Source organism: Tamandua tetradactyla, chromosome 10, assembly GCF_023851605.1.
Source record: "Tamandua tetradactyla isolate mTamTet1 chromosome 10, mTamTet1.pri, whole genome shotgun sequence".
Lineage (NCBI taxonomy): Eukaryota > Metazoa > Chordata > Mammalia > Pilosa > Myrmecophagidae > Tamandua > Tamandua tetradactyla.
In genome coordinates this window covers 100049817-100066923 of record NC_135336.1, presented here as the reverse complement: position 1 = coordinate 100066923, position 17107 = coordinate 100049817, and the positions used below count along the sequence as shown (strand labels likewise).

Here is a 17107-nt window from a genome sequence, read left to right as displayed (position 1 = left end):
GTGACGCAGGCTACTGGACCCCACTGTGCCGTCCCCTGAGGCTGAGCCGTGGGCTGCCGTGCGGAGCCTCCGTATTCCTTTTCTGGCCTCCTCCTGCCTGCCGTGCAGCCCAGCCCAGCGGGCTGCTCCTCTCCGGCCCCGCAGGCAGGTCCTGGGCGAGGGGCAGGCGCCTGGACAACAGTCCTTGGTGTCCCCTGCCCCAGGGCCTCCCCAAGGCGGGGGGTGGGGTGGAGTGGCTGCAGGTCCTAAGTCCACCTCCAGCTGCTCCAAAGAATCCAACGGGCTCCTGGGCTCAGGCCTGACTCAGGGGCGGGTCTGCCCTTGGGAGTGGAATAAACTGCAAACCGGGGATCTCATTTCCAGAAGCAGGACACGGAATCCTAATTCTTATGCAGGTCTGCACTCGTCAGCAGCCGCTGTGCGTAGGCCCAATCACTCCAACCTGCGCAGGCATTGTAAAGGGGAGGGCTCAGTATTTTGGGTTACTTCCCCAGAGCCTAAAACAGGCTTTATACTGAAAATGCTAGTTGTAGTGACCAGACCACGTATATCTTTTAGTAGAATGAACTCTTCTATGAACTCAAAGTTCCACTGTACTCCGTGCCTCTTGCAAAATTGGGATTAATTTCTTAAGTCCCACCTGTTCAGATGAGCAAGAGGTTCCTCATTCTACGTCCTGATCTGGGTCCCTCTCCCTCCCAGGGGTGTATGTGGGAAAAAGGAAGGGTCTCTGGCTCCTCCTTCCAGCAGGGAGAGAAGATCTCCTCTAGCCCACTTCTTCTGTCGCTTCCCCCATGGCGCACACACACCTCACAGCACCCCAGCAGGGCCCCTGGGCGGTGGCCCTCGGTGACAACACGGCTGGCGCCCAGCTCTGGTGAAGGGCTTTCCCCAGCCGCAGCCTGCGGGGCCCCTCCTCCTGCACCCTTTGCTCTCTCTCTTTGAATTCACACCTCTACCCTCATCTACCCCGTGGCCTTCACAGCTGCTGTGCCCCTCTTTCCCACGGGGTAGGCTTGGGGGCTCAGTCCTGGGCTCCCCTGACCCTGGTCCAGGGCCACGCCCTTTCTCACCGCCCTTAAATGACACCCTTAAATGAGGGAACCCACTTTCCTGGGTGGGTTTAAACCCGATGAGGCTGGGAGTCTTCGAAGAAGCTTGTACTAACAAAGGAGGCAGGAAGCAGGGCTGTGGCTGCCGAGGGAGGGAGCCTATCTAAAGCCAACACCTTGCAAAGTCTGCAGTATGAGCCCAAATGTTTCCTTTGCTTACGTTTAATCCGAGCTGGGCTTCTGCCTCCTGCGGTGGGAAGCATTCAGTACACCCCGGGGCCGAAGCCACAGTGATCCAACTTGGCTTGTCTGTATTTTTAGAAAGGAAGGAAATGTGGAGAACAGCAAACTTACCGTTTCATCAAATAACTAATTGGAATCTTCACTGGGCACTCCAGAGAGGATAAATTCAATTCTATTTTCTTCTGAAACACCAAACTTTCCTCAGTATGGTTGGCAAATGCCCTTGTTCTTTGCACCCTCCTTTTTTGTTTTTAAAAAACTTTTATTTTTTTGCGTGCTGGATGGTGGGAGTCACATTTCATTCTTTTTCCATGTGAAAAAATGTTTATTGCAGCACCATTTGTTGAATTTCTGTTTCTGTTTGTTTCCTTGTTTGGTTTTTCTTTGGGAAGTGCATGGTCTGGGAATGAACTCCCCCAAACGGCAGGTGAGAATTCCACCACTTAACCCCCCTTGCACCCCTCACCCTTGCTTATTAAAGGCCAACTGTGAGGTGGGTGGACCAGCAGGACCCACCAGCCCTTCCCCAGTCTGGGCCTGACCCCAAATCAGCCACGGGGCCAGGAGCTGGGAGCTGGGATTGGGCCCGGGTGGAGCAAAGATCCCCTCGGACGCGCTCTGCTCCGGGGAGCCCAGGGATGATATGTGAACTAAAGCAAGTACCCATTTCCCTCGACCCATAATCCACACACATGCACACCGTGTGATAAGCGCTGCCTCTAATAGAGGTTTTAGAAAAGTTCTACCAGTAAATGAGACAGGCAGCAGTCTCCCCACCTGGACTGTATTCTGGTGGGGTGGTTGCTGGATTCGAGTTTCTAGGTTCTTGGCCATGATGCAAGAAACAATTCAAGGGTACAGTACAGAGCGTAAGTGTGCAGAAAATCGTATGTGCACGCAGAAAAGGAACATGTAGGTACTCCTGCAAAGAAAGAGGTGCGGGGCAAGATGCCCCGGAATGTGGGGCAATCGGCTTTTATGGATTAGCTTTACTTACTCCCCTCCCCCCCTTGTGCTGCACTCTTTCTCTTACCTTCCTTCCCTCCAGCGCAGTGCCTGGTGGTAGGTAGTGCGTTTGGGTGGGTGGACAGCTGCTCGGGGCTTTGTGCAAGTGGGTGGTCCCCAGGCAGGGTGCCCGTGCAGGACAGCCCCTCCTGACCTTCATTCCCTGTCCTTGCTCAAGGGCGCCTTCATGGCATTTTCTCCTCCCACCCCCCCGCCCCAGGTCCCTGGGCTGGCCTCGGGGAGACGGGCCACGAGCTCACACTAGTCGCCTACCCCGATGCCAGGTGGAGATAAGGGCTATGGAGGAAGAAGTAAAGGAGAGAAAGAGGATGAGGAATACTTGGGCTGTCATCTTAGAAGTTGTGGTCAGGCGGGGCATGGATGGGGACCTGACCCCGGGGGAGAGGCTGGAATCTAGGGAAGAAGGACCCTTGCTGGCAGGTGTGTGGTCAGGGCCGGCCACTGCAGCCAGCACGGAGGCCGCCGAGATGGCGGTAAAGGGGCGAAGAGCAGCCAGGGGCCCTTGCAGGCTGCTCTCACGGCTCTGGGCTCTCGTTCTGGGGGTGATGAAAGCTGACTCAGAGGCCCGTGGCGTCGCCAGGCTGGGGTCTGCTGGGGTCTGGACCCCGCTCTGCTGCATACTGCCCAGACGGTGCCAGGCAAGCTGTTTGACTGTCCTAAGCCTCGGTTCTCTTTCCCGTAATAGGGGGTAATAGGGTCTTTGAAAGGATTCAGTGGTGTAAGGGGTGCAAAGCCGTCAGCACCCCATAGTGGTCATTTTAGCCTCACCTTACACTTCTCCACCTCGTGCTGCTCTCCTTTCTGTGCTCTAATATAGGAAGAAAATTTAAAACCGTCCTGATAGCCTGTGAGGTTTATTTTCTTTATAACAAGCATTGGCTCACTGTTGCCATGACATTGTGATTTTCTTTCCCCCTCGGGAGGGGAGGTTTAAGAACTGATGGAGAGGCCCCTTTAGAGCAAGTTGAACTCTCAAGAAAGATTCCAGCTCCCACATCAGGAAAAGGCAGTTGTCTTTCTACCTGGGACGATTCCAGTAATTGTATCCAGCTGTCCAGGGGAGAATGCCCCAGGGCAGCAGCAGACTCAGCAAGCGGACTGTCCTCCATCCCTCCCCGCTGCCTTCCAGGAAGGGGCTGGCCACGGCCCCTGCCGGACCCAGAGGCGTGGAGAGACCCATGGGTGCACAGAAGCATCCACTTTCAAATGCCGTGTCCCTGGTCACCAAGAGTCCCCAGTGAAGTGACTTTACAAAGGCAGGAGGGACACTTCTGCAGTGCTGTTGTGTGTAACTTTTTTAACCATAATTTTATTAAGCACAGGGTGGAAGTCGATCTAACAGCTCATCAGCAGGTTCTGAATATGTTATCTTAAGGCAAACCTCTTCTGAACTGAATAATAAGCACGGTGCAAAGAGCAAGGGCATTTACCAGTCACATTGAGAAGAGCTGGATCTTTCAGAAGAAAATAGATTTGAGCTTATCCTCTCAAAAATGCCCCATGAAAGCTCCAGTTAGTGTTTTGGTGATGCAGCACGTTAGGTTAGTTTACAAGTCACCAGAGTGTGGTATACCAGAAATGGAATGGTTTTTCTTTCTTCTTTTTTTTTTTTTAGAATAGCTTTTAAAAAGGGAAATTAAATAAGTTACAAGTTTACAGTTCTTAGCCTAAACAAACGTCCAAACTGAGGCATCCAGGGAAAGGTACCTTAATTCAAGGAAGGCTGATGGGTCAGTGTTCCAGTTTGCTAGCTGCCAGAATACAACACACCAGAGACAGATTGGCTTTTAATAAAAGGGGATTTATCTTGTTAGTTCTTCAGAGGAAAGGCAGCTAACTTTCATCTGAGGTTCTTTCTTACGTGGGAAGGCTCAGGGTGATCTCTGCTGGCCTTCTCTCCAGGCCTCTGGGTTCCAACAACTTTCCCTGGGGTGATTCCTTTCTGCATCTCCAAAGGCCTGGCCTGAGCTGCGAGTGCTGAGATGAGGTATGCCAAGCTGCTTGGGCTGTGCATTGCGCTCTCTCATTTAAGCACCAGCCAGTTAAATCAAACATCATTCATTGCCCTAGGCACGCCTCCTAGCCAACTGCAGATGTAATCAGCGAAAGATGAGGTTCACATTTCATTGGCTCACGTCCACAGCAACAGAACTAGGCACCTTCACCTGGCCAGGTTGACACCTGAATCTAACTACCACAGTCAGGAGCCCCTCTGTCAGCTGGATAGTCACGTGGCTGGCATGTGCTGGTCCCTTGCTTCTCGGCTCTGTTGCCTTCAGCCTCGGTTCCTGTGGGGGTTCCTTACTTTGCTTCTCCAGGGCTGGCTTTCATCCCTTGGCTTCTCTTGGTTCTCTCCAGCTTCTGGCTTGCTTAACATCTCATGGTGACGTCTGTTGGGCTCCAACCATCTCCAAACATCTGTGTTTCTGTTCTCCGAGTATTGGCATCTGTGTCAGCTCTGCTGTGTCAGCTTTGAGGCTTCTGCTGTTTCCTGACTCTCTCCAAAATGTTTCTTGTTTTAAAGGGTTCCAATAAACGAATCAAGACTCACTTGGAATGGGTGGAGTCACATCTTCATCTAACAGAGGGTCACGCCCACACCCATTGAATGTGTCACATCTCCGTGTATATGATCTAACCAAAATTTCCAGCCTACAGTATAGGATCAGGATTTAAAGAAACAGCTGCTCCCACAAGATTGGATCAGGATAAACACATGGCTTTTCTGGGGTACATAATAGATTCAAACCAGCACACCACCATTGCTCAGACCCAGGGTGCATTCGAATGCTTTCTGCTGCAGAAGGCAGACTCCCAATGCAGAGGAAATGTGATCAAAGGAAACGTCCTGACTCACAACTGCAAGTCTGGGGTGGGGATGACCTGGCTTTACGTGCCAGTCCATGCAAGGGCTCCATCTGTCTCCAGGCCCCATTTCTGCCACCTCCCACCCGCCCTCCCTCTCTCTTCCTTTCTCTGTGTTTTTCTCTTCCCTTCCCCCACCAATGAGTTCTCCCCATGTGGCCCGTTTTGTGGCTAGCTGGCTGGTTTTCCAGAGCACAGATCTGACACACCTTGCAAGCCAAGTAAGAGGAGAGTGACTCCCCAAGGGCTTGTAAGAAGGTGATATGAAGGTTCTGACCTTGAGCCCCTGCTTTAGTTTGCTGATGCTGCCAGAATGCAATATGCCAGAAATGGATTGGCCTTTATAAAGGGGATTTATTAAGTACAAGTTTACAGTTCTAAGGCCTTAAAAATGTCCAAACTAAGGTATCCAGAGAGAGATACTCTGGCTGCAAAGAAAGGCCAATGCCTGTCACATGGGAAGAAATGTGGCTGGTGTCTGCTGGCCCTTGTTCCTGGCTCCACTGCTTTTAGCTTCTGATATGGAGCTTTCTCTTTAGATGCCTGCAGGTCCTCACTTAGCTGATCCGGGGCGAAACTCTGGGTTTCATCCCTTAGTTAGCACCTCATGGAGAGACACATGGTGATGTCTGCTGGGCTCTGGTCCCTCTAGTTCCAAGCTTCTGTTGGCTCTCTCAGCTCCTGGCTTCTCCTGGGGCTTCTGTATCTCCAAACATCTGCATCTAAGCTTTCTCCTATGTTTGCTATCCGAGCATCTGTCGGCACTCCAAGCAACTCCAAGTGTCTGCGTCTATGTTGGCTCTGAACTTTCTCTTTCCATGAGCTGTTTTAAGGACTCCAGTAACCCAATCAAGACCCACCTTGAATGGACAGAGTCAAACTTCCATCTAATCAAAAGGTCACACTCACAATTGGGTGGGTCACACCTCCATGGAAACAATCTAATCAAATGTTCCACCCTAAACAATAAATCTGCCCCCACAAGTGTGGATTGGGATTGAAGGAACATGACTTTTCTGCAGTGCATAACAGTGCAGCACCACCTTGGACCCCTGCCTTCATTGGGGCACACCTGGGCATGGGCCATACCTGGGATGGGAGGGGTGTCAGGGGCAGTCCCTGTTGGGCTTTTTGGGGTGGACCCTCCTCGGAATGGGACACTCAGCTGGAGGTGGAGGGATGGGATGGGACTGAGAGGAGCACTACAGATCCCCTCCCACTGGGGCAGGGCAGGCTGGGGGCTCACCTGAGCCTTGGGGAAAGGAGGCTGTGGGTAGCGTGGGTGGGGGCCAAATCCCTGGGGCTGGGACAGACAGCAGGAGAAGGTACTCCTGCTGCGGCTCTCCCTGCCACCTGCTTCTGGAAACAAACCCAGCTTTCCCAACAGAAAAGGCACCAGGTTTAGGCAGAAGGACCCATGGGGAGCAGCCCCGTCACAGGAAGGCTTCTTTATGAATTAACTGGGCCTGACCAGACGGAGGGATGCTGCCCCTTTCTCTGCTCCTAGAAAAGCAGCTTTATATGGAGACCAGCAAGAGAGAGGTGCGCAGGGGACGTGAGAAGCTCAGGGGTGCCCACGTTGACAGGAGTTCCCTGCAGGGTTCTGTTGCCAGGCGAAGGATGGAGAGGGAACAGGCCTGTGGTCAGGGCTCCGGTCCAGTGTGGGACGAAGATGCTTAGAATGTAGACAGATCCGTGCAGGTTCCAGGCCATGTCCTGAACGTGTGGGTGGGAGGGCCAGGCTGAGTTGGGTAGAGAGGAGAGGAGAGCACAAAAGCAGTGGCCTTGCCTAGGGCAGTGAGCAGGGGGCAGGTGTGGCCTGGCTCAGGCTGCAGGAGGGGGGATCCATGGCCCCCCAGCAGGCCCAACGTTCCCTTGCCCACCAGCTGCTGTCATTCAACATTTTTCTGTAAGTGAACTCATCTTTTCTTGGTTCCGTCTTAGCACTAATACCCATGGGTTCACAGGTTTATCATGCTGATTATATATATTTCAATATAGTTTTATTTAAAACAGTTTTGGGTTTATAGAAATAAAAAAGATAACACCTAGCATTCCCATATACCCTGTACCAGTCCCTTATTTAGAATTAAGTATTCGTCCCGATTAATGAACCAATATTGACATTTCAGTTTAACCATAGTTCATACTCTTCATGTTTCCTTCGTTTTCCCTTAATGTCCTTTTTCTGCCCAGGAGCCCACTAGGGATCCCGCGTGACATTCAGTCACCACTTCCCCTTGGGCTCCTCTTGGGAGGGACAGATGCTCCAGCTTTCTGTGAACCTGATGAATGATCTTGACAGTTATGAGGAGTGTTGGCCAGGAATTTTGTAAAATGCCCCTCAGTTTGGGTTTGTCTGATATTTTTCTCAAGATGAGTCTGGGTAATGTGTTTTTGGGAGAAAGACCTCAGAGGTAAAATGCTCTTCTCACCGTGTCCTGTCCAGGGGCACACCCTCAACTTGACGTCTCACCTTCATGGTGACCCTGAAGTCCCGCTGGGGTGGCCTTGGTCAGGCTCCTCCACCGTGAAGTCTGTCCCCGTTTCCACATTGCGCCTTGGAAGGAGGTACCGCGTACAGCCCACACCGAGGAGTGGGGAGTCATACCCTCCTCCACGGGGTACAGCATCTACCAACATCACTTGGAATTCTTCTGCAAAGGAGATTCTTCCCTCCCTCCCTTCCTCCTTCCTTCTGTCTGTCCACCTGTCTACCTCTCCATCCATCCATCTATCCACCCATCCATCATTTACTTACGTCATTATGGACTCATGGATATATAGTTTATGCTTTGGGCTATACCCCAACTGTATTTATTTTCTTGCTTAGATTGCTTTAGCCATGACATTGGGAGTGTTTCTACATGGCTCCCATGTCCCTTTCACACATCGCAATAATTATGGGGTTTTTTTTCCCTTTCTTTCTGTTCTTTTTTTTTTTCTTCTTACTTTCCGGCAAGAACAGATTCTGCATATTGCATATTTCCTGCCCCAATCTTGTAACCAGCTGTTTCTCCAATATAGCTCCTTTTCATGGAAAATGGTATTTAGAAACCAAGATTTGGGCTCTGGGTGTGTTCACTGTTATTGGGTGCTGTGCCTTTCAGGCCATTCAGCTGGCAAAGCATGACGATGTATGTATGTGTACTCTAACCAACGAATACACACATATTCATAAATGCTTCTACATGTGGCCTCTGAGTCTCTGTTAAGCTTAGCTGAGTGGATCCTAACGTCTTCAACTCTGACCCATGAGCATATATACCATTTTAGCCTCCACTCCTTGCTTGTCTGTAAACTCCCACTCCCTCATATTCAATTCAACTGTACATGTGCAGTGATACTGAGAGTCAGCCCAGAGGTGGGCTCAAAGGGCTTGGTGACTCAGGTGCAGAAGTGAGGGAGGGCCAGATGGGAAAGTCTGACCCTGAGGTCTCCCATCCAGGGTCTGGTGGGGTGACCTGCCTCCAGCTCCCAGGACTGTGTGGATCCAGGCTCCCAACCAGGAGGCTGAGTCCTAGCACATTTGAAGTTCACCCTCAGATGTGAAATTCAGGGACAGTGGGCTCTGTGAAATTCCTTATGAGGGCCTGGACCATCAGGGACAGCTTTCCTTGGTGTGTGTGTGCATGTGCTGTAAAAGCCTATCCATGAGCACCTTTCAGATGGAACTCCACATGACCCTCTTCTTTTGAGGTGTGTTGATTAATATAACCCCATCTACAATACACACAGCCTTCAATGTTTACTGTATGAAAATTTCATATGGGTGGCTTAAGAAAATACAGTCCTTTAATAATTTAGAAATAGTCATTTTTGTAATCTTGGATGAGATTGGTTTTTTCAAAAGATGCTATTACCAGGCACATGGGTTCAATATAATCGCGTACTGTGGCATGTGTGGTAAAAACACCATCAGCCCACACTCATGCCAAATGCTATTACATGTCCAGCCTGATGGGTTGGTTTTGTACTTTGACCTTCCACTCACTTTTCGGCTTTAAAAAAGAAAAGAAAATGGCATAAAACATGTGAAATGGCATAAAACTAGAAAAGGAAACCTCTCTTGGAAAGTTATGTAAGTTTTCTTTAAAAGTCAGCTTCTTGGGGGCGGTGCAATGGTGGCTCAGTGGCAGAATTCTCGCCTGCCATGCCAGAGACTCAGGATCATTTCCCAGAGCCTGTCCGTGCAAAAAAAAAGAAAGTCAGCTCCTTGGGTAGATAGGTAGTTCAGTGGTAGAAGGCTCGCTTTCCTTGCGGACGTCCTAGGTGCAATTCCTGGACTATGCACCCCGCCCCCACCAGAAAAATAAGGGAAAAATGTCAGTTCCTTGAGTGCGTGGGTGGGTCAGTGGTAGAATGCTCACCTTCCTTGTGGGAGACTCAGGTTTGATTTCTGGACCATGCACACGTCCCCCATAAAAAAAATAAAAAGAAATAGAAAAAAGAAAAAAAAGTCAGTTCCTTGAATGAGTTATGCTCTTTGCAGACTGTGATTAATCCATCATACAACAGCACCTCATTACACAGCTTGGAAACAACCGCTCGCTTCAGTGGTAGATTCAGTCACAGGAAGGATTCATCACTGCAGAACAAAGTTATTTGACCGAATTTAAGCCTTTGCACTGCCTGATTTGATATTCTGTAGACATTGCTTCCATGAATCATTGTTAAATCTACTCAGCTGCCTCACAGAGGGAGGAAAGAAGCTATGTTAAATAAACAAAATGGAAACCTGAGAACATGCTGTAAGATTCCACGTGTTTTACTCTTCGCTTTCACAGAGGGGCAAACAAGAAACACTGCAACAATCTAGGAGGCTCCCTGTCCGCCCCTGAGTGGATGTGACTGCTGTCCTTGGGCTCTCCGTGAGCGGAGTTACTCTGACAAGCGGAGGTAGTGAACTACGGTCATTTTAATAAGGGACGATGATTTCTTGACCCACAGCATTTGCATCTCAATGTGACTGTGCTGGTTTGAAGCTGTTATGTACCCCAGAAAGGCCACGTCCTTTAATCCTCATTCAATGTTGTGGGTGGGAGATATGACCCACCCAATTGTGGGTGGTAACTTTTGATTAGATGGTTTCCATGGAGATTTATTTCCACCTGATCAAGGTGGGGTTGCTTACTGGAGCCCTTTAAGAGGGAACCATTTTGGAAAAAGCTACAGAGCCACCAGAAGACAGAACCAACAGAACAGAAAGAGCTCCGGGGAAGCCGTTGAAGTTAGCAGATCTCGCCATGTGCCTTTCCAGCTGAGAAAGAAACCCTGAACGTCATTAGCCTTCTTGAACCAAGGTGTCCTTCCCTACATGCCTTAGATTGGGCATTTTCATTTTCACAGCGTTAGAACCGTAAACTTGCAACTTCATAAATTTCCCTTCTTAAAAGCCATTCCATTTTAAGTATATTGCATTCCGGCAGCTTTCAAACTAGAACAGATTTTTAGTACAGGAGAAGTGGGGTGCTGCTGCAGTTTGCAAATACCAAACATGTTGGAATGGGTTTTTAAAAAGATAAGGGGAAGATTTTGCAAGAATTGTGAGGAACTTGATAGAGAAGGCCTAGAATACTTTGAAGAGACTGTTGTTAGAAATGTGGAGTCTAAAGATCCCTCTGACAAACTCTAGACAGAAGTGGTGTACATGTTATTGCAAACTGGAAGGAAGGCAACCCTTGTTTTGAAGTTGAAGAAAATTTATCAAAACTGACTGCTGGCTTTAGATGGAAGGCCATGAACTTGGATATTTGGCAGAAGAGACTTCGAAATTAAATGTGGAAAGTGTGGCCTAGTTTCTCCATGCAGCTTATAGTGAAATGGGACAGGAAAGAGATAAGCTGAGAACTGAAATCTAGGGTATAAAGAAACCAGAAATTGATGGTCTAGAAAACTCTGGGCTTCCAGAAAAGGAGACCTCAGAGAACAGTGCCCCACCTGAGGATTTAACCATTCATGCAACCAGTTAGCCATTTCAGAAAAAGCCAGAATTGGAGAGGGAGTTATCCAGGAAGGATTTGTGGAAAGTCCTTCTGTCTGATGGGCATGATCCCAGCCTATTGCTGGGAAAGATCTGCTAGCTTTCTCTTCAAGGGTTTCTCTGGTGCTCTGTCTGTTCTGGAGAGGTTGGCCCTTCTGCATTTCAGAACTTATCTGGTCCAGAGACTCATCTGGAGGTTATAGGTTTTGGAAAGTTACCCTCGTGCATGGAACCTTTGTAAAATCTTATATAACACCCTAGGTGGTCTTTAGGATTGGCTGGGATGGTTTTGGTTGAGGTTTGGCATGTTATGATAGGTAGCAATGTCTAACTGAAGCATGTGTAACAGTGACCTCCAATGTAGCTTCTTGACTCTATTTGAACTCTCTCAGTCACTGATACCTTATTTGTTACACTTCTTTCCCCCCTTTTGGTCAAGACGACATTGTTGTACCACAGTGCCAGGGCCAGACTCATCCTTAGGAGTCATCTCCCATGCAGCCAGGGAGACTTTCATCCCTGGATGTCATATAAATTCCCCTTTTAAAAGCTGTTCCGTTTCAGGTATATCGTATTCTGGATATACCTAAAGCAGTCACTTCGTGGGTTTTCACATTTAATATCTGAGGGAATAATTTGGGGGGTTTCAATATCATGTTACTATTATAAGCCTCAGGCACAGGTGGAACAAGCCTGATCCTGAGAGGAATAGGAGCCTAAATTTTAAATGGATGGGAGGGTGGATGGATGGATAGGTGGGTGCTGGATGGATGGACAGTGCATGTGTATGAGTGGATGGCTAGTGTATGGACGGATTGATGGACAGCGCATGGATGGATAGGTGAATGGATACATGAATGGGTGGATGGGTGGATACATTGATGGATGGACCTTATATGGGTGGCTAGGTGGGTGGCTAGATGGATGATGGGTGGGTGGATGGATGCATGGATGCTTGGATGCATGGATGGATGCATAATAAAAGAAGGTATTTGGTTTGGGTGAGGCAGACGTTGGTACAACCAACAAACTAGAGAAGTCAAAATAAGTACGTCGACACAAATTCATGAGTATCTATTTTTGCTGTCGTTGTTGTTGTATGCTATATGGTGGGGTCACATTTCATTATTTTTCCCATGAGAAAATCCCATTATTGCAGCACCCGTTGTAGAATTTTTGTTTGTTTTTACTTGTTTTTTGTTTTGTGCATGGACTGGGAATTGAACCCAGTTATCCCACATGGCAAGCGAGAACTTTACCACTGAACCACCCTTGCACTCTGAGAGTACCTATTTTTTTACATCATTGTTCCAGGTGTTAGGAGCACAGCATTCCTACCTGCATGAGACTTACTTTCCTCAGGGTGGGGCCACTGCTGATAGGGAGGTCTTTGAAGAGATGCATCTGACGTCATCTGAAAGATGAGAAGGAGTCAGCCTTGAGGTAGTGAGGGGAAGCCCCTTCCAGGCATAGGAAATAACAACAGTACAAACCACCTGGTGTCTGTTTTGAGCTTCACGAAGTCCTGCATGGCCTCAGCACTGTGAACAAGAAGGAGGTGTGGGGGAGAAATGGACAGTGCACAGGGCTGGTCCCTCCATGTTCATGCCTTCCTTAGGGCAGATCTTGGAGGGTGGAGGGTGGGGTTGCAGTCTCTGTTTCCTGGAAGGGCCTTGGTCCCTATGAGGTTGTCTCTGGCTGATTGTGTTCCTTGACTGCTCTGCTCCAGCCCCTTCCTCCACATGACTGCCTTCTTCCAATCCCCAGGGACCACCTGCTCTCTTCATCCTTTCGGCTCAGGGTAGTGACAGTTCTACTATAAGCAGCTAGGGCTCCATCCCTTAGGGCTCCCCAGTACCCTGTCCACACCTTTACAAACAGTCCCTTGCAAATACCAGTAAAGTCCTGTCCACACCTTTACAAACAGTCCCTTGCAAATACCCCTCCCCTATTTATCGTAATTCTAGATTTGTTTCCTATTGGAATACTGACTAACAAGGGGCGTTGGTACGAGGAGTGGCCCAGGAAACAGACCTTCCCAGTGAGATCTGGGATTGGGTTGGATATACATGTGAGGGGGCCAGGAATAACCTCTTGCCAGGGGAGCATGGGACACAAATAAACATGGGTGAAGTGGCCTCTCAGTGACTCAGATGACCATTGATGTCAACCCTGAATGAAGTATAGGGGACAGTAAAGCACTGGACGAGAAACCAGAGTTGCTATGGTGACAGTTGTGAGTGGAGAGTTTGGAATCTCCTGGCTTTTTCATGCACACATAGAGAAAAGGAAAAATTAAAATGACTGGATTTGCAATTAAGAACCAGAGGGACAAAAAAGGGAAAGAAGTAGAGGGGCAGCTTTGAAGGGGTCCTGTATCTTCTGTCGTCACAGGGAAGATAATTGCAAAAGACCAATGGGCTCTATTTAAGGGTTAAAGAGTTGAAGCATCTTGACCTGGCCAGGGGACCTCTGCTAAGGCAGTGTTCTCAACTGGGGAAGATTTTGTCCCCTAGGGGACATTTGGCAACAGCCGGAAACATTTTTCGTTGCCACAACTGCGTGGGGTGCTTCTGGCGTCTAGTAGGTGGAGGCTGGGAATGCAACTCAACATCTTACAGTGACCAGCGCAGCCCCAACCATGTAGAACAGTCCATCCCGAAGGTCAGAAGTGCTGAGGTTGAGAACCCTGTGATAAGGTATGGACAGTGGTGGGCAAAGTGTGGGTCTGCGAGACATAGGATGAACAGTTGGACATCTGAACTGAAAAGTTTGAACTTACAAATTCCTTGAGCCTTCTTTTCCTCCAGAGACAGCTGTTCATCTGAGAATACCAGCCCCTGCCTCTACATAAAGTCTTTCAGTGATTGGACTGGACAATTCTAACCTTTCTCTTACACCCCCAGACCCACTCCCCTTCCCATCAGGTGCGTAATGAGTGTGAGACCATCACTTTATTTCTCAAGTTATAACATGTACACAAATCCCCAGGGGATCTTGCTGAAATGCACATTCTGGCTCAGTAGGTCAGTGGTGGGGCCTGAGATTCTGTATTTCTAATTTTAGCTCCCTGGTGATACTGATGGACCATGCATTGAGCCTCAAAGAGTTAAATTACAACATAGAATGGATGGCAATGCATAAGACCTGCTCTAGAGGAGCGGCTCTTCACTGGAAGTGTTCAAGGCCTTGACAAGTGTTTCAGCAGGAACCTGAGAAGCATATATGAGAGGAGATTCTAAAATGTGATACAGGGGATTGGAAGGTAAAGTTCAATAGGGCTGAATTCATTGGTGCACCTACCCAGGACTCAGGATTTAACGGAGGGGTTCTGCACCTTGTCTGCTGTGCTGGTTTGAAACTGTTATGTTTCAACCCCCAGAAAAGCTATGCTCTTTTAATCCAGTCTTACAGATGCTGACCTATTGCTGGGTGAGTACTTTCCTTTAAGTTGTTTCCACGGAGATGTGACCCTGCCCATTCATGGTGCGTCTTTAATCCACTTACCTGAGTCCTTTATGAGCAGATGCTTGGAGACAGAAAAGAAAAGGCCCCAGAGTTGCTAAGCTGAGATGAAATCCAGAGTTTGCTCCAGAGAAGTTAGGGGAGGACCCACCAATGGTTAGACAGAAACACCCCAGAGATGCTAAGAGAAGCCCACAGGACACGGAGAGGAAGCCACCAGAATCAGAAGCTGAAAGCAACAAACCAGGAGCAAGGACCAGCCGATGCCAGCCATGTGCCTTCCCAGCTGGCAGAGGTGTTCCAGATGCTGGCGGCCTTTCTTCAGAGTCCGGGTGTCATCTTGTTGATGCCTTAATTTGGACATTTTCATGGCTGAGAATTGTAAATATATAACTTAATAAATATCCTTTGAAAAAGCCAATCCATTTCTAGAATATTGGATTCCAGCAGCTTCTGCAAACTGAAACATCTGCACATTGGAATAGCCTATCGTACTTTAAAACTACTGATGCCTGAGTCCCACCCCCAGAGGATTTAATTGCTTTGGGGTAGGGCTTGGGATTTTAGAAAGTTCCAGATAAATATAATGGGCAGCTGGGGTTGAGAACACACAATTTAATGTGTTGGCTCCAGCTCCAGGGAGCGGCATTCTTAACTGTGCTTTAGGCTGGCCCATCAAAGCCTGCACTGGGTGATGGTCTCCAGAAGAAGTGGAGGTGGGCTTTGATTCTGCATTTCTAAGAAGAATCCTGGAGTGGGAGAAGCCAAGTTCTTAACCATCAGAAAGAAGAGGATGCAATTTCCATAACAAACTGGCAGAGTGTTTGGACCCTAGAATGCATGGCAATGGAGAATCGACCATGGGGTCACTAGAAATGAAATAAGTGGGTAGCTTATACAGAGACATATATGTCAGGAGATTTTTAATTCTAAATTGATAGGCAGAAACCCTGCTCATGTGGCCACACTCGGGATTCATAGCTCCTACTCAGATCTCAGACTTAAACCCAGTTAACAGAACTGCTGGTGGTGAGACAGATTCCTTTAAAGACATATCTGCCAAGATGCCACAGGTACACTACGTGACTCTTCTGCCGGGGACCTGTGCAGTGGGGGACAGGACAAAAGCCAAACCTTCTGGGAATTATTAGATATTGATTTGGAACTTACAAGATCTCAAAGTGCACTGTGGTTCACTTAAAATAGGGAGGTCTCTGGAGATTGGGTGATAAGTGGATTCTTGGCTCACGTCCATCTCACAGGGGTCTGGTCAGCCAGCAGACCCATCCTTGATTGTTTTCCCAGACCTAGAGTGTTGCGAAGCAATGGACAGAATTCCCCACATTGGGGGTGGAGGGGTGGGGCAGCCCTCCCTCTGCAGACCTCCCTCTGCAGACCTCATGGAGGGCTTGTACTTGGGAGCTGCAGAGCACACGGGAGAGAGCCCCTTCCCTTAGGGAGCCAGCAGCCTTGCAGGGTTGCACAACTCCACAGGAGGCGTGGCTGGGTGGTTCCTGGAGGGCATGAGTCACGGTGGTTCAGAGGAGGCGAGGGTGGGACTGGGGTGGAGGTGAGGTGAGCTGAGGGCAGAGCACCCAGGGAGAAGAGGAAGGCTGAGGGAGGTCCCAGAGAAGTGCTCGCGGCGTGGTACCCAGTAAGTGACTGGAGAAGCTTGGAATGCCGCCAATGCGGTTAGAGTGGACTTTCTGGGAAACAGACAGTTTATGAGCCCAGGAGGGCTTGCTTTCTGTAGGGTTTGAGCCTATCCCTCCCTCATCTCTTAATTGGGAAAGTTCCCACTATGTGGGCCTGTGCCATGAGAGGTGGCACCGGGCACCCAGCATTGCCTCCCACCCCAGCTGCACTTCCCGGACCCACCTGATGGCTTACAGCCCCTGAGGGTCCTACCCTGGCCCGTCCCTCAGTCTTTACTGGACTGTACCCCCTCTCTGGAGGGCCCCCTTCTGCTCTTGCCCTGCATAACCCCTGCCAGCCCTCAGGTCTTAGTGGATGCCCCGTCCTGGGGAGCTGCTGCCGCAGGGCCCACAGGGGCTTCCCTCGTGCCTGGTTGGAGACTCTGAGGCCTGGGGAGGGTCCAGTTCAGCTCTCGCCTACGCCATTCATTAGGAAGTGCGGGTGGACGAGCACCTCTTCTTGCCCAACTTTGGTCTCTTCATCCGTTAGATGGTCGCGCTTTCTGGATTGACTGTACTGAGGATGGATGATGGACCATGATTCACGCGGAACTGGGGAGAAGCCCATTCGGTATGTGCAGGGGTGTGAGGGGTAGGGTGTGGAAAGCACTTTCCACGAACTTGTACACAGTGGAAGCAAAGGTGCGTTTCTCCCTGGAACAATCTAGGGGTAGAAGGAAGAAGGCTGTGCATCCCCGCGGAGTGGAAAGGGCAGCAGGTTGGAGGGAGGGGTTTGTTCTAGCTGGGAGGGCCACGTGGGTCTCACGACCCAGAAGGCT

The 17107-nt window shown here is 49.4% G+C and overlaps 1 long non-coding RNA gene across 2 annotated transcripts; it reads right to left on the bottom strand.

Annotated features, from left to right (window-relative positions):
• Positions 1-7221: 7221 nt before the first annotated feature.
• Positions 7222-16014, bottom strand: LOC143648685 (uncharacterized). 2 transcript variants are annotated; one of them, XR_013158723.1, is made up of 4 exons: positions 15805-16014; positions 14879-15006; positions 12508-12583; positions 7222-9774 (listed from the first exon to the last, which is right to left on the bottom strand). It is a non-coding gene; the product is annotated as an uncharacterized LOC143648685 (long non-coding RNA). The 2 variants fall into 2 exon arrangements; XR_013158722.1 differs by having other exon boundaries at positions 12523-12583.
• Positions 16015-17107: the final 1093 nt, after the last annotated feature.